This window comes from Castor canadensis, chromosome 7, assembly GCF_047511655.1.
Source record: "Castor canadensis chromosome 7, mCasCan1.hap1v2, whole genome shotgun sequence".
Taxonomy (NCBI): domain Eukaryota; kingdom Metazoa; phylum Chordata; class Mammalia; order Rodentia; family Castoridae; genus Castor; species Castor canadensis.
Window position 1 is genome coordinate 30,871,941 of NC_133392.1, and position 20,907 is coordinate 30,892,847.

The following is a 20,907-nucleotide window of genomic DNA, read 5'->3' on the forward strand; positions in this document are numbered from 1 at the left end:
TAACTATGTCTTTTGTTTCATTGACAATCCCCTTCTTAATGTCACTTTCATTCTTTTTTTGGTGTCAAAATGACTTGAAAAAGGAGAATAAAGCTTAAATGCTTTTATCCCATCATCTGTGACCAGATGTCCTCTTTACATCTTAGAAAACTGAAATGTATAGTGTTTTAGTGCAGATTTTATACATGTTCATTATAGAAAGTATAGAAACCAAATGGAAGTTCACAGAACAGTGAAGAACAGAATAGTATGGATGTATTTGCTTGAGGCAAGGACAGCAAAGACTGTGTATAAATTGCAAGGCAAAAGGTGTTAATGGACAAAAGAACCCCTTAGAGAGTCAGGCCATGCCAAAATATACAACCCTCAAAGGGGAATTTCATTAGACAGGACAAGCCAAGTGTGCAAACATATACAGCCCTCAAGAGGGGAGTTCTGAGCAGGCAAACACATACAGAGCCCTGCAGGAAAGTGGAGGCTGCAGAAAGGCAGTGTGCATACAGCAGCATGCTCAGAGGAGAGGCATAAAGAAGGTGAAATCCCAGTCATTAGAGGTGCTGGAAGGCTTGTTAAGTTACTCTCGGATCCCCGGGGCTAAAGCTGAATCATTCTCCATTAAACATATTCATTTACTAAGTTTCTCTAAATGGCTCAAGAAGGTCTGTGCTTTCCCCAGGGAAGATTTTTGAGCCCTTAAGACTGGAAGGACTTCAAGGGAGTCTAGGCCAGTACTTCCCAAAGCACGGTCCATGTGCCATTAGTAACACAGGAAGTTATTTTAAAGTTACACAGATTTTTGTCACTTTAATATTATATTTATTTTAATGGTGTTAACAAAAAAAATTATAGCTATTGCAATGAGACCACAATGTCATAGATATCTTTATTTAGGATGAGACTAATGTTGGTAGTAATATAAGGCCTAGGGTAATTTAAACAAATAAAACAGGTATTGTACAAATGCTGCTTACCTTGTGATAGTGATATCATTATAGACAAGCTCTCTACCTTCATATAATTATCTACTTAGTAAACATTCCAAAGCAGTTGAGTAATAAGGAATAAAATGGGAAACCTGACCACAAAGAATTTTTATGGAGAATTAGAAATTTAAGTACAAATAATTAATTATTCAAGTCACAGTAAATTAAGTACAGATACAACAACACAAGAAAAGTACTTTAGGACACACACGAATGAGAATTACTTTGGGGTGGAGACTGAAAGACTTCATGGAGGGGGTGCTACTTGAGTCAGGCTTAGATGAAAGAGTGGGATTCAGTGGGCCAAAAGGAATGAAGAAAATTCCTTATTTAGGTAAACAGTAGGAACAAAGGCTGAGAGATGCCTGAATACCTAGGGAGTTGGATTATGGTGAAGAGTCTGGGTTGAGTGGAAGCCCAGGGAGAGTCAGTGTGTAGAATGCAGAGAGAAAAGGCTTGGAGGACAGGATGAGTCTGAGTTTTGGTGTGCACAGCACATTTCTCTCAAGATTACAGAAGGAAGTAGATGGGATTGATGAGCTATGGATCCCCACAGTGACCATTCCATGCTTATGTCCCTATTTAACTAGCACTGTGAGTACTCAAAGTTCCCTGGGATCTGTGGTAAATTCTGTGGAGGGGAAAGTACTTAATGAACAAGACCACAATTCCAGATTGTATCGTAGAAAGAAATAGGAGTTGGAGATCTGACGTCAGGACAGTTGGAAAAAACCAGTAGGGATAAAAAGCAACTTCCCACCCAGCCCAAGAAGACCTATGGAGAGAAAAGAGAGAAACAAAATAACAATCATCAGTGACAGCAATGAAGTTCCTCTTTCCTTTTTTGACACTGGAGAAACTTCAATGACCCGTGGCCTTGGAAAAGAGGGGTGACTAATGACTTCAGGTGATCATAAGACCCAAGAGGTGAGAGGGAAGATCAGGTCACTAGCAATGAGATGGCAAGACCAGAGGTGATGGAAGGAAGGATGGTAGAAAGTTCAGCTGAAACAGACCAAAAGGATTTACCTGGCCATTGCCAGGGTTTGAGGCATGTTATGGGTAGAGCGTAGGCTTAGGGAGGAGGTGAGTCCTTTACATCAATAATGATGCATATCCAGGCATATAGTTGACCCCTGGAGATGGTGGAAACCTGAATACCCAAGTAATTGCCACTCACAGTCCCACCTGTAAGCCAGGAAAAGGAGCAGTGCTTCATTAACAAGTAGAAAGAACACGAGGTGCAAAGAGGTCACTCAGAATTGGATTTATTGCAGTTACACAATTGATGATTGAAACATGGGTGAGTGTTGTTCTCTGTTCTCAATGTAACCTTGTGGTAAGATTTCTGGTCGGTCCTATCTTAAATATTCCCAGAAATGTTGAATGTGTTTTCTTGAAATAGTTCATGTAACCACTACCTGAGGCATCCTCATGACAGATCAGATGTAACATTAGTAGTCTGAATGCAAGTGTGTGCTCACACATGTTGAATTAACTAAGGGATAGGAAGGACAATCAGGTAAATTACAAAATATTAGAAATTCTAAAAATAATTTATACCCTGCTTTGTAATTCAATTTAATCCAAGCAAATTTTGTTGAGCTTCTTCTATAGACAGAACCATTGAATGTTTCTTTAGAAAAACAAAAAGGAGTCAGGAATTTCTTGACCTTTGGGGGTCTTGCAGTCTAGTAGTTGGTGGACAACTTTAATATAGGGCATACTAAAAGAAATATTAAAAGACATACTCATGTAAGGTGTCTTGAAGGTTCAAAGAAGAGATCACATTTCTCATATATCTCATCAAATCTAAGATGCTGTCAAATGAAAGATACATTATTTCATGCACCCTTAAAAAGAAAGAACTCTGATTTGAAAAAAAAAAAAAAGACTCTGACATGTCACTAATGGTAAGAGGAACCTCTTTTCCAGAGATATTGAAAATGTGGGGAAAAGTCATTGTAGAATTGCTGAAATTCTATTGAGGAATTTTGATGGGCTGAAATTAGAGAAAAAAGCCACCAAGTAGGGGTCCTTCTGGGTTTTTTATATACTACATACATTCTTTGATCATTCATTTCCATGACTTCAAACACTCTCTCTGGAATCATAACTCTAAGTCTTCATCTCCTGCCAGAATTCCTCCCCTAAAATGCAGCCCCTTGTATTCAACTGTATTTCACTAATTTCCTTAACACTTATAGAGTACATGTTAGTCACACTTCTAAGTGTCTTATATTCAATGTCCCAAAACCCCTATAAATAGGTATTATTATCATTATCCCCATTATACAGAGAAGCTAAATAACTTGCCTAATAGGCAGAACAGAACTTATTAGTCACTCGTGTTCCCTTGAATGTCCTGTAATGTCTGACAATCATCTTATCAAAACTGATTCACTGTTCCCCGCTAACATGCTGCTCCTCAGGTTTGTAACATTGTCCTCATGGTCGCTCCAGTCAGCTCTCTTTTCCTCATATACCATATCCAACTTATTACTCTATCCATTTCCTCCTTTTTCTTTCCCCACCATCTTTGCCCTAACTCAGTGGTTGACAAATTTGCCTGGTTTCTAAAACCTATTATTATTAAAGAAAATTTCTTAATGGTAAAGATTCCAAGGCCCTTTCTCTGGAGTTTCTGATTCAGAGATTTTGGCTGGGGTAGGATCCAAGCATGTGTATTTTTGATGATCATGTTGGCAGATCTTTATGTTCAGGCAAATTTGGGACACAGTGTTATACCAGTTAAGGTTCTTTAGTTGTAGGCAACAGAAAGCAACTCTAGCTAACTTAAGTAAAACAAACAAATGAGCTCATTGGAAAGACATGAAGAGCACACAGACTATTTTAAAAACTGAAGCAACCAAGAAAGGGTAGGAGATTGGATATTTTGGGGGACCCAGAAATAAATCTCTTTAGAAGTCACAATTGGGATGAATTAGCTCCAGTCTGTGTGACTTAGTTCAAATCTCCGATTCCAGAGAATGTTTGATGGGCTCCCTTTGGTGGGAGGGCATTTCTACTGATGGTCTCAATAGAATAGCATCCACTGAAGGGATAATTTTCCAAGCAGAAAATGGGAATGTTGTTGCCAGAAAAAATAGGAATTGATGTTGGGCAGGCACAACCAGGAGGTGTTGAGTACAAACTCAAAACGTGCAGTCCAAGTCTTCATGCCCTCTCCTCTAGAGAAGCATATACCCTCTCTAACCTCTCTTTCTTTGGCACCATCAGTGAGATCTTTTCTAAAGCATACATCTAATTGGCTTACTTTCCTGATTAAAACTTAGTGGGCCCACTCCCACTTGCAGGTTAAAGATCAAGTTTTGTAACAAAGTAATCCACAGGTGGTTGAATCCACAGATGTGGAAATTTTGGATATGGAGGGCCTACTGTATTTATAGTTATTTTTAAAATACTGTACTGTTGCATGGCTTTGCATTCATTTATTATTTTGCTTATCAATGAATAGTTACTGAAGACTTAACATAAACTAGATACTGGAGGTACACCTGTGGTCAGAACAAACTAGTTCACGCAGGGGATGGGGAGGGAGATATAGATGTTAAATAATCACAGGAAAATATATAATTACCATCTGTTTTAAGGACTTTGAAAGAAATGTAAATCCTACCCTAAGAAATCATTAAAAGAATGGGATGGGGGACATTAAGGGATTCCCTGAAGAAGTGACATTTGAGCTGAAAAAGTTGAACTGGGCTGAGAAAGGAGAAGTTTCCAAGAGAGGTACCACAGGCTGGGAAGAGGCATTTTAAAGGAAAGAAAAAAAAAAAAGGCCAGCATGACTGGAACTTAGGGAAAGAGGGAACAGTATGAAAGAAGTGTGTCCAACATGAATAAGTAAATCAAACAAGAGCATTTCCTTTAGAAGGACAATGTTCGAACTTGGACAAGTTGACTTTTTAAGTGCAGAAAGAAATGCAAGTGCAAAAGACCTCTTCTCAGCAGGAAATACCAGAGAACATCTATATCTGGGCAAAGATATAGATTTGGGAGTCAGAAGCAGAGCCACACTGCAGGAGTAGATGATACCGATGAGTAATAGATCAGGTAGAAGCAGACAAAGGGGAACTTGAGAAAAGACCACAGTCTTCTCTTGAGCAGAGAAGACTGAGAGGTAGGAAGAGAACTCAAACAAGTGAGGGTCACAGAAAGAAAAGGAAGACAGTTTCAAGAAGCAGGAAGTTGTTGGTCAGTTGCTCTAATATTAAATGTGGAGGTAAAGAAGAGTGATCAGGAAAAGCCCTCACATTTGGTAGATAGAAGCTCACTGGTAATGAAAACAAACACTTGCCTCAGATGGATTAGATGGAAACTAGTGGGTAGGTGATCTCAAAAGGAGGCAAGGGTTTTAGATAGATTTTTTTTTCAAGACATCCATCAGTTCTGCCAGGGAGGCCACAGTACGATAACAGGGATGAGGAAACAGGTGTTTTAAATGGAATTTTGAAGTAATGAGGGACTAGACTTAATGGACATTAGTCAAGGTAGAAGATGTAATCATTAGTGGAGTGAATTCCTCAAGCAGAGACCAAGGAAGGGGAATCCTTTACAAGTAAACTCTTCATTCTCAGCAATGGCGGGGTAATTACAGTAATAACAGTTATCATTATTTGTCACCTTTGCTAAGTAACAGAAACCATTGTATGAGTTTAAAAGTACTTAATTTAATCTTATAACAACACTGTTAGGTAAGTATCATTGTTATCTTCAATTTATAGATGAGAAAACTGAGGCTCAGAGTTTCAAACAACTTACACAGGCTCTCAAAGCCAATAAGGGTATATAAGATTTAAATTCCAGGTCAGAATCTCTACTCTTATCCATTGTACTGTAATGATAAAGACGCTGAGGTTTCTAGAATGAAAATGTGTATCAGATGGCCTGAAACTTTGTAGGAAAATAGGATTTAAGGGCATACACTACAAGTGGGCAAAAGAATGAGGCTTTGGGAATGCAACAATTGTGTAAGAAATTCAATAGAGGTCCGATAAAAGACAAATCGAAGGATTGAATCTATGGATTCTTGCCTGCCACAGTGAGAGAAACATGAGCATCCCAGTGAGGTTAATGTGCTTATTTTCCTTGACCCTTTCAATATGGGTCCAGATGCTGAAGTGCTTAGATGTAGAATTTTGGGTAGGGGGAATGGGTCTGACATCTCAGCTTCACAGTGTACTCAAATAGGATTCTTACCATGATATGCCTATGTCAGTGTTTAAAGGAACTGTCACTCCCCTTGCCCGAAGGTTGATAACAGTAAGCATCCACATCTGATTCTCTGTTTTATACAAGGAAATAGAGAGGGAAAGGAAATTTGACAGCCTGTTGCTAGCAATATACTTTATTCTGTCTAGCACCATTCTCTAAGTCACCAGAAAATCAAGCTTACAGCCAAAGTTTTACAAGAGCTATTAGAAGCCAGTAATACAATTTAAAAAAAAAAAAAACTTCTCTGTGGTCATAGCGTTTTGAACTCTTGCTAAGTATATAGCTATCATTATATTAGTTATTTGTGAACATCTTTTACCCCATGAGGTCATCAGCTTTGGACTCTGCGCTGTTCACATTTGTATTTCCAAGGTAGTCTAGGTAGTGCCTAGACTATCATAAGTGCACAATAAGTCTTTAAATTGAGTCATTGTAGGGAACTATATATGCCCAACTTCTTGGGAATTATGTCTAATTCAAATATTTCTGAATTTAAATGAATGGTTGGACATAGACCAGTTGGTTTATATATTTTCACTTTAGTTTTTATTTAAGTAATTTGTGGAGACAATTGCTATGCTCCAATAAGGATAATGCTTCTTATGGTTCAGAATTTAACTGATGAAGCACATTTCAAAGTAGCAAATTTCAGCTTTGAAAAATGAAATTTTAACAATTAAACCTTAGTGTCATACTATAAGGATATTCTAATGTTAAAGTCTTAATTATAATTGGAAAAAAGTAAACTATTTTATAACTACATGGATTGTGAGCATTTTCCCCACACTACGTTATTACGTTATAAAAAGGTAACTAATGAATAATTCTCTATCTGATGAGTCATCTGAATCCTAAATAATGATTATATTTTTTTTAAAAAAAAGCTATTTCTCTTCCTTACATTTTCTTGCTTCTCCTTTTTAATTCAATACAGTTTATATTATAGTCCTTAAGTTCATACAACATTAAATTAAATTATCCTGATATTTCCTTTTTACATCGAGAATCCAATTATATCATGGTGGACGCATTTGAAATGGCTATGTATTTCAAACTTGCTGTTTCCTAACTAGATTATAAGTCTTAATATGCTGTAGATTAGTTGCATTTGTTTACTTAATTTACTTGCTGTTTAATTTTTCCCTCCATCTTGCAAACTATCTTTCCAGACAATGAACATTATCTATTTAAATTACTTATGTGCTTTTGAAGGAGTTTGTGTTTTATGTCTTTGGTGTATTGTTCCAAGATCTTTTGGGTTCTGTTCTCTATTCATGTAGTCTTTTAAAAAAATTATTCTTTTGCTTTGTTCATATGCTCTTGATTTTCTCAAAAATGTGTTTAAGTCACACTTGTAAATGGTATTAGAAAATGGTCAAGCCAACCATAATTATATTTGGCCTACTACATCTTCATGGTCCAATGATGGTCAAGGTCATAAGCCCTTTACCACATGGGCCAATTTATGTCACATCATTTACAGATGACAGACCTTGCTCATGACCTTGTTCAAAATTCACACAAATGTATATTTTTATACTCAAGAGAAACTAGGGGAAAACATATGTATGAATAAACCCAAATCCAAACCCTCTGTTAAAAAAAATGTGTATGTCTTCTGCTGCTAGTAGTTTATTCAAGCAATAAATTTATTCAACAAAAATTATTGACTCCCTCCTATGTTCCTGGCACTCTTTTAGTTACTTGGGGTACATGGTGAACAAAAGAGACTATTATCTAGCCCTCATGGAATTTTCTTCACTATAAACCTCTTTTTCCCTGCCATAGATAATGAACACGCTAAATAAGATATTCATATGTTATCTAGAGATAAATACTAAGGTTTAAAAAATCAAATAGGATGATTAGAAGCACCAGAAGAAGGGGTAAAACTCTGAGTAGGATGACTAGAAAGACATCCCTGAGAACATCTATCAGAACCCTGCTCTATCCCATAGATCCAATGTGTAAAAAGGTAGACACAGTTCCTGGCTTCAGGGATCTGACAGTCCAGTAAGGAAAACAGGTAGTGAACAGGCAATTACCAGTCCAATAAACATCCTTGCCTAAAAGGAGAAAGTACAATCAGTGCTAACCTGAGGGCCAGGGAAAACTTCCCTGAAGAAGTGCTTAAAATGAGCCCTAGTGGGTGATGAGTTAGCAAGGTAACATTGAGGGGCAGCATTTCAGGTAAACCAGTAGGTACATCTCTAGAAGCCCCAGTCAAAGGTATAGAATTGTAGAATTCAAGGAACCCTTAGCCATTAGTCTTTCCAAATGCCCCATTTTACATATAGGAAAATCAAGCCCTAGGAAGAATAAATGATTTGCCCAAGTTTCACAATGAGTTAGAGACAGGATTATGACCAGAATATCAAACAAAAGCTTCACAGGATTGGGATTTTTATGTTTTCTTCACTACTATAGTGTTAATGCCTACAACCATAAATGTGAAATGTATTAAGAATGGATGAACTGCCTGACTGGCTCTTCAGTGTCTTTTTTTTTTTCCTTCACTCTTTCATAAGGCTCATATATATCAGAAAGATGTGCTGGGCACTCAGGTCTGAGTGTGATGTGTGATGTTAGGCAGAGAGTCAACTGTCCTCTCTTTATGACATTCAAGCAGAGAATCTAAAAGATTTTGGTCTCAGGGTGCCTTTGCACTCTTACTGAAGTGTAATAATAGTAATTATTAAAGAACCCAAAGATATGTCAAAATCTGCCTTACATTATCTATATTTATCTTATAGAAGTTAAAACTGATAAAAATTTTAAATTTTATGTAGTAATTCAATCAAAAATAGCAATAAATCCCATTCCACGTTAACATAAATAAAACATCATTTGAAAAATGGCTATATTTCCAAACAAAAATTAATTAGAAGTGGGTGTTGTTTTACATTTTTGGGACTCTCTTCCGTGTCTGGCCTAACAGATGACAACTAAAATCTCATCTCCTTCTGCATTCAATTTGTTTCAAAATGTTGTTTTGGTTGAACTATATGAAAAAAATCTCTACTTACATACATGTTGTTGAAAAAAGGAAGAATATTTAAAAGTCCTTTCAAATAACTCAGCTATTCTTATTTGATTCTACATCAAAACTCAGTGGTGATTTTTCAAAGGTAATTACAATGTGGAATCCAAAATCTACCAGTGAACTTTTTATATTCAATACACTAAAATTCAATAGTTTGGCTTGTCATTTAAATGGATCTTAATACTGATCTTTACTGATCATTTGGAAAGTACTGATTTAGTGATATGGATCGTCAAAGTGTGTAATCTCATAAAATATCAAAAAATCATTTCATTAATAACAGCCCCAATCTCATCAGAAAATTCACTAATTATTGGAAAGTTTTTAGGTTCACAGAGGGAGAAATAACTTTTCCAAGATTCTAATTTTCACTTGAAAGCTTAAATTTTTATTAGTAGTAACAAACTGACAGTCTCAATTAATTCATCTTGGGAAAATGTTTGCCAAAATGTCCAAGTAGAAATAACCATAGCTTATCTGCCAATAATTTATTCCAGAAAAGGTGACATTCCATGAAGAAAGCAGCTATTTAGCTTACAACCCAAATTCATCAGCACTTTCCAAGATAACCACTGTATTTCAGGATGCAATAGAAGTACCCATGAGTACTTCCCATTTGGTTACATGGAATGTTAAAGAGATGTGTACTCAGGAGGCAAAATTAAGAAAATAAAATTTTGTTTTTACCACTTCATAAAGAACATTCTGAACCAGGTGTGGCATACATAATCCTAGTACTCAGGAGGCTGAGGCAGAAGTATCATGAGTTTCAGGTTAGCTTGGGTTACATAGTGAGAACCTGCCTCAAAAAAAACCAAGGCTGGAGGCAAGGCTCAAGTAGAGCATCTGCCTACCAAATGCAAAGATCTGAGTTCAAACCTCAATACCACCCCCCAAAAAATTAGAAGTGACATTGGGTTTATGCCATTGTGGAAATAGTTTTGAGTTTAAAGAACACTTTAAAGGACCTCAAGGATCCCTGTGGATCTGTGAACCATCCTTTGAAATCTGCCAGATGAGTCTAGGTGACTCTTAACAGGGATGTGTATCAACAGTTCTTTAAAACTGAAGTCGTTAGCTTTGTTCAACATTTTTAGCTTTTTATCCATGTTAACAATTCTGATTGGCACTTAGACTAGAGCTTTACCTTCTCTCATTGATATTTCTGTGTCCTTGGTCCCATGCAAGTTATTATTGATATGATTCAATTAGATGTGACCTCCAATCTTTTCCAATTCCTTCTCCATTCCCATTTATTTTCATTCAGACCTTAAAAACCTAGAACCTTGGAACTATTGAAGTTTCTCCAAAGTAGAACCACCCCTGCTGCTATGGGCAAAAGAAGATGAGATAGCATATTGGAGTCCCCAGAGCCTCTCTTTATTGGCAGAGAAAAGTGGATGTGCTGATGGTCCCATTGCCACACACTCTGACTCCCTTGATGCAATGGAATCCTTCCATTAGAATTTTTTTTAAAACTTTCTGAGCAAGTAAACCCTATGCAATCAGTGTTGTAAATCACCGATCCATACAACAAATAAAGTTTCTTATGAAGAAACAGAGGCCCAGAATATGTAGGTGGCTTATCCTAGTCACTACAGCTGTCAGGGCAGAGCTTGAAATCCAGGTTCCATAATTCTCTATTCAAGGGCTTTTTCTCCCATAACACCTCTCCAAAAGATGAAGGAAGACTGTTGAAGGGTTCATGGAGAATGGTGGAAGTCAGAGCTAGAAAAGATGTGCTGTAGGGTGAGTAAAACCAAGAATGGATATGGAGATTCAAAGAAGGAACACTCTTGGGACAACGTGCTAAGAAACTGAAAGAGGCAGATATGTGTGAGAAAGAGAAAAGAGAAGGAAGTAGAGGGAAAGAGTGAAGCAAGGCAGTATGGAGCAGAGCAAGGCAGTCAGAAACAAAGAAATAAAATATATCGAGGGGATAAGAAAGAGGTTCGTGGAAAAGTCACAGAACTAGAATAACACCCACAGTCTTCTAATAATATAATAAAATGTTAAAAATAGGTCACTTTTTTTGTTGTTTTGTTTTTGTGGTACTGAGGATTGAACTCGGGGCCTCTGCCCTTACTAGGCAACCACTCTACAACTTGAGCCATACCCCCAAACCCTTTTGCTTTTTTAGTTGTTTTTTTCGGATAGGGTCTCACTAACTTTTGCCTGGGCTGGCAAAAGCAACCCCAAACCATGATCTTCCTGCTTCACTACCTCCTGAGTAGCTGGGAATTCAGGCACGCACCACCACGCCTTGTCCACACAAACTGTGGACATTTTAAGGAAGGGTAAACATCATGCATTGTAGTTACCAGGCTGTTAAATATCATGGAGTTGATTTATTGATAAAATGGTTTGACAAGAGGACCAAAAACAAATTTCAACCTCTTCATCACTCTTTTAGTTTAATATTAAGCAGTCATTTATTGCTTCCCCTATGTAGTGGGGTAGATAATTCTGGAGAGCAGTATATTGTATCTGTCTGGTACTGCCATTAGAGAGCCAGCCTATGTTGATGGCCACCTATGGATGATTTATAAGAGATGTACCAAAATGCTTGACAGTACATGTAAACCCATCTTCTGTGTGAAGACACACTTGTGTCTTCACTGTCCCCACAAATGAATATGCTTATACCTCTGTCACCTGCATCCCTCAAGAGCCTGCTCAAGCTTCTCACTTTTTCCATTAAGCTAAACAAAGTAGTTCTCTAGAGATTAATCTGTGTCCTTTATCAAGAAACACTGATATAAAATCAAAAGCTGCCCTAATTAAGTAGGATATAGGGAAATTGTTCTCAAGCTTTACTACCTGTTTAGAATCATCCAGGGAGCTTTAAAAATATCTAATTCCCTGTCATCATTCTAGATCAATTAAATCAGAATTTCTTGAGGGACAGGATCCATTTAAATATCAGTATTTTTAAAGTTCCCCAAATGATTCCAGTGTACAGCCAAGGTTGAAAACCTTTCTAGTCACTCTTTATTTCCCTTTGTAAACCTATCGTCCTCTACTCAGCCCGTAAATATCAATATTCCCCAGGTTCTTAGACTTACTTCCTTTCCTATTTTATATTTACCTCCTCTACTCGCAGACCTCCAGATAACATCTCTCCTCTTTTCTCTTCTCCTTCTTCTTCTCCTTCTTCTCCTTCTTGCCCAGCCTTGTCTGAGATTGTGGTCCTTCTACCTCCACCTCCCAAGTAGCTGGAATTATATCTGTGTGCTACTACAACCAGCCCCCATATCTCTTCTGACCTTGCTTCCTACTGGACATACCAGATTGGGTATTTCACAGAAATGTCTAAATGTAAGCTTGAGATCTCCATCACCTACCCCTACATTCCCTGCCTTTAGTTTGCATCTCCCCTAGGGTCCATGTCTAAACAAATGGCACCACTATCCACCTAATTGTTTGAGCTTACCTATCCCTTCATCTCACTCCCCAGGCCTCCTTGTTTCTGCCCTTCTGCTGTGCCTCTCTTTAATCTATTTCTCTCCTGCAGTCCTGCAGCCAAATTGATTTTCTAACACAAATGCTTTGTAACACTAGCTTAAAATCCTTAATTCATTGCCTCTGGAATAAAATTCGTATTCTTTAAAATGGTCCACAGGGACCCACGTGATTTTCCCATCACCTATATTTCTACCCCCATTTTTGTCATCCTTCTTCTAAGTTCTGTAGCCAAGCTGAATTTATTCTAGTCCCTTGGATGTGGTTTATTTTTCTTTGGGTAACCTTGATTGTGTTAGTTGCTACAATTCCAGGATCTATCATACTCTCTGGTGCAGAGTTATCACCCAGGAAGTCCTTGTGGCATGTGTGGACATGGGTGAGAAAGTGAATGTTTTCAGGCACAGAAAGCCTTGGGTGTCTCCTGCCTTCTAATGACTGGTTTCCCAGCACCTATCTATTGATTCAGAGCTATAATGCTTCTCTTGCCTCGCCTGACTCTGCTCTCTGTTTTTTCTCAGCCTTTAAATGCAAATCTGCCTCCGGACCCCTATATTAAACTTCACTTCCTGACGTTTCACCATCAACCCTGAACTGCCCCCTTTTCCCTTTCTCTGGTTTCCAGATTCATCTCCACTTGATTCTGCCTTCATAATTCAATAGGAAAGACCATCAGTATCTCTGTTCAAGTCAGAAGTGTTGTCTCTGCCCAGAATCACCTCAATTGTTTCCACCTGACTTGCTTCATTAGCGGTTTTCTTTGGGTTCTCCACCAACCCAGAATCAAATGATAAAGAAATAATTGTGTCTGAAATTGTTTTTCTAACAGACTATAAGATTCTTTCTGCTCTGCTTTGGGTCTGATTCTCATTGAGCAATTGCTTTTGTAATTAATAGGACTTCTTTTCTCCATTTCCACCAAAGCCCCAAAGTTGAGGTAAATGAGTGTAAAATTCCCATGCACCTTAAGTTGCGATTAGAGCTAGATCATCCATTCATAACTTCAGAAGGGGTAGCTTGGAACCAACTCTGAACACAAACAAAATGGGACCCCTTGCCCACCTCCTATCTGAGTGTAAGACAGGGCTGAGAGGTTGATGGGAGAGATCATATCTGTTTCTGAGGAGAGTTGTGTCCACCTGATGTGGGAGCAGAGGAAAGACTTGTTCTCCCCAGGCCCAGTGATAGGTTCTTTGACCCAAAAAAAGCACAATAAGAAAGTGTATAGAGAGTTTTGGGGAGGATGTGACATGCATCCCCTGAAGTTTGACAGAGTACTGGACCTCTTAAGTCCTCTCCTGGAAAGGTATACTGAAGAGTCAGACTGGAGCTGTCCCTAGAAATTGAATAATTAGGGCAGAGCAAAGGTTCCAATTTCTCTTGGGCTACCATGGATTCCACAGAAGGTAGGTGAACATCAGTTGTCTTAAAATAAAAATCACACCCAAACAGAAAGAGGCTGTGAGAGATATACATCAATATAAGCCTGGGAGAGTTTTAAGTGGTCAGCCAAAGAGTAATCAAACAGCCTGCCTGAAGAAACAGTATGTGACTGGGGTTGTAGCCCAGTTGTAGAGCACTTACCAAGCATGCATGAGTCCATAAGTTTGGTCTTCAGGACTGTAAAAGAAGAAGGAGGAGAGGGAGAAGGCTCTGCAGTTTTTTATTGGTGTTGCCTTTGCTCAAAATACCTGGGAAATATCTCTTTAGGAATTGCTTTCTGAGTTTATGGCACATCACTAATCTTTAGCCTCTAGTGGTAAGTTGAATTTTTTTTTAAATAGCCAGAAGTTATCTGGAGCCCAAATTAATAAACAGAGCAGATAATTAAACTGAACATTTTTTCTTGGGATAAAAAAGATCCTAGGTTATAGCTGGGCATAGTGGCTCGGCTATGTAAGCTCAGACTCAGGAGCCTCAGGCAGGACAGCCTGGGCTATGTGTCTCAGAAAACAACAACAACAAAAAAAAATTTGGTTATGACTATCAAGTGGATTTCTTCCATGACTTTTACTGGCTCAAAAGGCAATTTCAATTTAAATATCCAAATGGTCATGAGTTATTTTAAACATCAAGTGAGAATGAACTTTAAGAATCAACTGGTCCTCAGTCTTGGTAGGATAAGCAGGTGGCAGGTGTTAGATCTTCCGAGCAGATGCCACCTGTCCCTAAGGGCTATGGCTTTTGCCAGTTCTAGTTGTGATGTTCTGCATTTAAAGCTTTATGTCTAACCCTTATTTCTGTTACTTTTTAAACTATAAATTTCTTCTTGCCCTGAAAGGCTGTCATCTTCCAGTCTCCTTTTCTTCAGACAAAACAATAAGCATAATTGTTGGATACCAACAAAAAATCTGGTTAATTGCTCTCTGAGGACCAAGTGAAACTGTTTCACATCATTATAAAAAAATGAAGATGGTCATTTTGAAATTCAAAATGACTATTAATGACCAACAAAATCAATATGTTCTCCATCTGCATTTAAAGTCCCCACAAAAGAGTTCTCACATTGGCTTTCATTGTTTTGTACAATTTTCAAATTTCCAGATCCTACCACAGTCTGCCAGAAAGCTTCCTAACTCCATCCATTCCTTCGTGAGCAGTATTCACTGAGCAATCCCAGGCCTTCATGCCTTGCTTCTGCAAGTAGTCTTCCTGTTCTTCTGCTGACCCCATTGTTGGAGAGATCTTAGGTTTTCTCCCCATCTTCAATACCAATTGGAACCACCTCTGAAAAATATCAGATCCTAATTTCATCAAAGAGTTAACTGGTGTTTGGAACCATATAGGTCTATTCAGTATAAAAAACATATGTTTAAAATTGACATTTGGACCCATTTTTGCATCCATTAGATCCCAGATTTAGAAGAATTGCATGTGATTAACATTACGAAACATAAACACTGTGTTCCAGTGACTCAAAAGACAGCCAGGAAATTTGGTATTAAGGCATTATTATACCTTCAGAATGTCCCATTGTGACTCCCATAAATACCTCCAAAAGCCTACCTTCTATAAAATTCTATTTTACGCTGTTTGAGCCTCAAATTATGGTGATGCTTCTTGACATCACAGCTGCTTCATCTGCAGACCTAGCCATTGACTGAAATGTCTGTTGCCCACACTGCCCTTGAATGTATCCAGCTTTGTTGCAGTCAAAGCCAAACTTCAGCTGGAAAGCTTGTCAGGTAAGAAGTACAACCCATAGGACACTGAACTAGAAGGGACCTCAGGAATCATCCAGTCCCTATGACTGAGAATATCGAGGTTCCAAGAAGGAGCATACCTGGTCCTCATTCTCAATGGCTATTGAGATGCAAGGAATCAGAGTAAGCCCAGAGCAGCTGCTGAAATGGAAACAGGCTCAGGCCCATGGATGAGAATAAATCCCTGAGAATCAATAAGACCAGAAGCAAATGAAGGCCAAAACAGACAAACAAAAGGAAGCGTTTCCAGAATCTACAATCCATGCTCTGAATGAAAGAGACAGAGGGAGAGAGAGAAGAAGGAGGAGGAGGAAGAAGAGGAGGAGGAGGAGGAGGAGGAGAAATGACAGAGGCACAGAGAGACGTTGTATTGTCCAGTCCTCTGAAAGGAAAGATGATAGATTAAAATTAGACCTGGAAAGAATCTTTGGAAATCATCTTCTCCTACCTCTTTATCTCACAGAAAAGGAAACTGAGGCTCCAAGATTATTAGTGACACACTTGAACTAAAACTGTTGTTCCAACTTTCAGTCTGATCTTTCCATTATGCTTAAGAGCTGATATTAAGCACTTACTATGCACCAGGCCCTATACTAATAATGCTGTAGCCAAAGTATATCATGTAGTCCTCTTGACACCCTTCATTTTTGAAAGAGGAATAGTAGCCATTTTATTTTAAATTTGAATCACGATATCTACAAATCACTTTCATTCTCTCTCTAATGTCAGAAAAGAAGCATTCGTGACATATAAAAAAGCACTCAAATATCTACATACAGTATCTTAGCACAGTGGTACTCTGATCTGCATGATCAGTAATGCCAGTGAGAAGAGGAATAGGGCAAATGTGCCTGAGCCTTGCCTGGCATATGCTAATATTGTATTTGTTTGTCAAATTTTATGTCAACATCCCCTTGATAGGCACTTTTATGTCTCCATTTGTTCTGATAAGTAAAGTGAGATAGAGAGCAACTAAAATCACCGCTGCCTAGGATCACAAAGCAGAGGCAGAATTCAGATCCAGGCTGACTAGAGTCCATGAGTTTGCCATTCCAAATCCTTTTAGAGAAAGAGACGGCTCAGGGCTTCTGTTGTAAATTGTCCCTTGGGATCTGATGTACTTTCTCCTCTTTTGTGAAGCTTTGTGCCTTATAACAATTGTGGGGAGGTATCAGAGAAATACTGGAGACTCCCAATGTGCAAGAAAGAGGAGAGTTTTCTTCCCCAAGCTCTCAAATACCTGCTAAGCTGCTCACCATAGAAACAGATCAAGGATCTGCCTTGTTGAATCAGCAAACGTTGCACATGGTATATCTTAAAAACACTCCTCACATAAGCTGCAAGAAGGCAAGGGAGACAGTCAATAGTAAGAAAACTGTAAACAACTACTTCCCCCATTGTATCTCTATCATTTAGACCAGATATGACATACTATTTCTTTGGAAAATGAATAATGCATTAGAAAGGCTCAAGAACTAAGGAAGTGAACATAGGAAACTATTGTCGTTTTCTTGGTATTGAAATCTGATAGTAGATTGATAGTCATGAGAACAAAGTACCTGTGAGACTTGAACAAAATTTAGAAATACAGGAGAAAAAGTCAGATTACTCCCAAATTCTTAAGCCTGAGTAAGTGGGAATATGGATGGTGTTATTAACAGAACTTGGAAAGGAAGAAGGGAGAGCATTTTGGAGGGAAAATAGGAGATTCTTTTTCAATATTTTGAGTTTGAGGTTCCAGTGGTATAGCTAAATGGTTCTGGAATGTGGAGGAGAATGTTCCTAAACTAAAGGAGGAAATTTAGATGTCATCTTCATGGGGCTGGTTAAAGCTGTGAAAATAGATGCAATTACAAGAAGTAGAAAGCTGGAATGAGGCTATAGAGAAACCCTTAATTACAGTTCAGGAGAAAAGAGAGCCTATAAAAAAGACAGAGAAATAGTTGAAGATGAAAGGAAAACCCAGAGGGTTCCATGTTCCAGAAGCCATAAAGGAGTGCAGATATTTGAGTATTCATACTATCAAACACTGAAGAGGCTGAGTAGAACACATTCTGATTGAAGACCGTGGGAGGTGGCCCTCTAGAAAGTAAGTTCTGAGAAAAGATTATGAGGAATGTGAGGGATATAAGGAAAATGGAACAATGGTATATTTTAAGTTTCTATCACTATAGCAGATGAACTGAATGTATCCCAGGGAATTTGTTATATTACCAACTGTTTAACATCCAGGATAAAATATATAGTGCCTCTTTGTTACTATGTATAACGTTTGTTGAATTACTGGTGAACATTCTTGGTTTGCCCACAGAATCAATCTTCTAAGGTAGTGAGTGACTTTATCTTAAATCCATAGGGCCCAATTTATTTGTGGGTGCCTACCATGGGCAGTTTACAACCTTCAAGCACAAAATAAATATACAAACCAAGATGTGATAAATGCTAGTAAGTCATTAAGGTGCTACATGAGTGAACTTGGAAAGATGACCTAAAAACTAAAAGAATAGCAGGGCGCCATGGTACACTCCTCCCAGCTGTTTGGGAGGCTGAGACAGAAGGATCTCTTGAGCCCAAAAATTTGAGATCAGCCTGGACAACACAGCAAGATACTGTCTTTAAGAACAACAAATCCGGGCACCAGTGGCTCACGCCTGTAATTCTAGCTACTCAGGAGGCAGAGATCAGGAGGATCGTGGTTCGAAGCCAGCCTGGGCAAATAGTTTGCAAGATTCTATCTCAAAAAAAAAATCACAAAAAAAGGACTGGAAGAGTGGCTCAAGGTGAAGGCCCTGAGTTCAACCCCTGTACCACAAAAAAAAAAAAAGTTGAAAGAATAACAAAAGCAAGAAAAGTTCCTCTCACTGCCATGATAATAACTGTTCATTGCTTTGATTCCTGTACTGGATTGAGTTCTTTGAGGCACAGGACTGGCAGAATTATCTTGGTGCATACAAGGTCATGCCTGGCACCTGGGTAGCAAACAGTCAGTGTTGAAAGAGATAATCAATGAGTCCTCTCCTGCCTCCCGTCCTGGCTTTTCTCCTCTCTTTCCTCCTCTTACTCCAGTATCCTCATTCTGTTCTCCTCTGTCTTTCTGCTTCACATGTATTCTGTTTTCATTTTTCTTTTATACATGGACTTGCTATGTAGCCCAGGCTGGCCTTGAATTTGATATCCTTTGTCTCTACTTCCCAAGTGCTAGGATTGCAAGTCTGCACCATTATACCCAGGACATGTAGACATATGCTCTTTTTGAGAGATAGAGCCATACTGCTCCTCCTTCCTTTTTTCATTTTTCTAAGAAAATTTTTTTGTCCTTTTGTAGTCAAGTGTCTTAAAGTGATTTCAGCTCCCCTCTGCTCCTTACAATCTGGTTCCAATCACACTATTCCCGTTCCTTCTAAAGTCATCAGTGACCTGCTTTTAACTAAGTCTTTTCTAAATCTGCACTCTTGATCTGTGTATTTGAAACTATTCTTATGACTCAGTGAAATTTTTCAAGGGATTTTATCCCTGCCTAAATTTCTATACCTGCTATTTATTAAGACCTGAGCTAGCTGTTATTTTTATTTAAAACTAAGCACTAGTTTTAAGTCTAAGCCATGCATCTACAGAAATGTACTCCTATTTCTCTGGGTGTCACAGGGCTAGGGTGTTTAACTTTTGGGTTTATGCTGGAAAATATTTTCTTCAACAATTAGTCATTTAGAACAAACTAACCTGAAAAACTAATCCATATCTTTTCATTAAATTTTACTCAAGTAGCCTTAGGAAAACAGTTAAACTGATGAATGAAATTACTTAAAATTTTCTTTAAAAAAAAAAAGGCCCCCTCATACTAAAGTAGAAAGGAGAAAAATAGAGGGAATGGACAAATTCAGGTTATAATACATGTATACATGGAAATGTCACAATGAAATTCCCTATATAGCTATCTTAAACAAACAAAAATGGAGAACAGGAAAGTAAAACAGGTCCTGTCTGGGGGGTTGTTACCAGTGGGAGGGTGAGAATATAAGAAAAGGGTGTGCAAGGGTGAATGTAGTGGAAATACTATGTACTCATATATGAAAATAGAAAAATGGGACTGATGAAACTATCCCAGGAATGGTAGGATAGGGTATAAAGAATGATGGAGGGGTGAATTCAACTACGATATAGTGTAAGAACTTTTGTAAACACCACAATGTACCCCCCAATATGACAATAATATGATAGTAAAAATCCTTTAAACTAAAAAAAAAAAAATTGAAAAAAATTTAAAAGGCCCCTCATGAAATCGAAATAAAGAGTTTTAAATTAAAGACATGAAAAAATAGAAATAAGAACCTTTGAGGGCCGATTCCCCAAAAAATGCACGTATTGATTTATATGTCAATAGTAAAAATCCTAATAGTTATCGAATATTTATGTATAGTGATTCATTTAATTCTCACAACAACCCTGTGACTTTAGGAAGTAGTATGATCCTCATTCATAGTGGAGAAAAATCGAGGTACAGGGAGATAAAGAAATTTGCTGATGGTCACACAATTAGGTGTCAGATAGCAGCTCAGAGTCACAGAGGCCTTCTGTGTTACACTTTCACCTTAGATACTCAGAAAAACAATGGTTCCATTTCCTGTGTCACAGAGTACAATTAAAGAAAACCATGACAGAAAAAAAAAAATCCCACCTGTTGAGGCTGAAGTGTGGGTACATGTAGGAAGGTGAGGTTGTGAGACTGAGCTTGCTGCCCTACCCTACGTTTGACAACTAGACATCTTCCCCTAGAAAGGCCCTTTCTGAGATTTTTAACCATGAATATCAGTCAAGGCCTCCTCACATTGTTGCCGTGCATGAGCACTAAGGTTATTTGAATGTCAGGCCCAGAGAAAAGTAAATCACAGCAACAATTCCAAACTTAGGAAGGTGGCAATGTCCCAGGAAGCAAGCTGCAATTGGAAAGCTTTGATGCTCTTTGTGGTACTGAGTGAAA

General features: G+C 38.2%; 1 protein-coding gene across 1 annotated transcript in view; it reads left to right on the top strand.

Annotated features, from left to right (window-relative positions):
• Hpse2 (heparanase 2 (inactive)) overlaps window positions 1-20,907 on the top strand; it is a 663,188-nt gene that overhangs the window by 575,640 nt on the left and 66,641 nt on the right. The window lies entirely within an intron of this gene.